The sequence below is a fragment of the Euphorbia lathyris genome, chromosome 10 (genome assembly GCF_963576675.1).
Source record: "Euphorbia lathyris chromosome 10, ddEupLath1.1, whole genome shotgun sequence".
In the NCBI taxonomy this organism is placed as follows: Eukaryota; Viridiplantae; Streptophyta; class Magnoliopsida; order Malpighiales; family Euphorbiaceae; genus Euphorbia; species Euphorbia lathyris.
The window spans coordinates 70,936,452-70,937,722 of record NC_088919.1 but is presented as its reverse complement, the minus strand read 5'-3'; the positions used below and the strand labels follow the sequence as shown (position 1 = coordinate 70,937,722).

Below are 1,271 nucleotides of genomic sequence, written 5' to 3'. Positions count from 1 at the left end.
GATGCTAACTACGGATGAGACAAGCTTGAGCGGAAAAGCACCTCAGGAGGATGTCATTTCCTTGGAAGATTTTTTATGTCTTGGTTTAGTAAGAAGCAGTCGTCAGTAGCCCTGTCAACCACTGAAGCTGAGTATATTGCTGTTGGAAGCTGTGTTGCTCAAGTCCTATGGATCAAGCAACAGCTAGATGACTATGGTGTTCAGACTAAAATGATTGAAGTCAAATGTGAGAACAAGAGTGCCATTGACCTAACACCAAATTTTTTTTGACAAAAATTTAGATTTTTCGTATTTTATTTCGAATCTAGGTTTATTCATACTTATTCAAAATTTTATATTTTATTTATTTTAAGTTACTAACATATTTATTTTTCAAATTCTGTTTTGAAGGTAGTTTCGGTTCGTGCGAAATTTCAGGTTCATGCGCAGTTCTCGAAGTTCGGGCACGTCACCAGATCCTATTGACCCAAAAATTGAAAGAACTCTTAAAAAGAACAAGAAAGACAAGAAAAAGAAAAACAAAACTCCAATAAAAACTAGAGTTACCGAGCCAGAAGTTATGGCCACACTCATGGATTACGCTAGGCCAGGAGTGGCCGGTGTAACAAACAGCATAGTTAGACCCCAAATTAATGCAAATCAATTTGAGATTAAGCCAGCATTGCTTAATATGTTACAAAATAACGTAACATTTTACGGGTTACCTAACGAAAATCCTAACACCCATTTGACAAATTTCTTAGAAATTTGTGACACTTTTAAAATACCAAATGTGACTGCGGAAGCAATCAACCTTCGCCTTTTTCCTTTTACTTTGAAGGATCGAGCCAAAGAGTGGTTAACTTCTATGCTAGCCGCATCATTTGAGACTTGGGAGCAATTAGCCCAGGCATTTTTATCAAAAAATTTTCCTTTAGGAAAAACCGCAAGAGTCATTAAAGAGTTAACATCTTTTTCTCAAAATGATAATGAAACTCTTTATGAGGCTTGGGAACATTTTAAAGAACTTCAACGTTTATGCCCACACCACCAATTGCCCGCTGAACTTTTAATGCAAACATTTTATAATGGACTAAATCCTACAACTAAAGGTTCATTGGATGCTATGTCTGGAGGGTTATTCATGAAGAAAACATCGGCCCAAGCAAGAGAACTTCTGAAGGAAATGGCAATTAACAGTAGTATGTGGCCTGCCGAGCGTGGACACATACCAATGGCGAAACCATCATCCTCAACTACGTCATTAGTTAAAGGTATAGTGAATCTTGATC

General features: G+C 37.1%; 1 non-coding gene across 1 annotated transcript; it reads right to left on the bottom strand.

Annotated features, from left to right (window-relative positions):
• Nucleotides 1-928: 928 nt before the first annotated feature.
• Nucleotides 929-1,035, bottom strand: LOC136210122 (small nucleolar RNA R71). Its single transcript, XR_010677829.1, has one exon. It is a non-coding gene; the product is annotated as a small nucleolar RNA R71 (small nucleolar RNA).
• Between the last annotated feature and the right edge of the window lie 236 nt (nucleotides 1,036-1,271).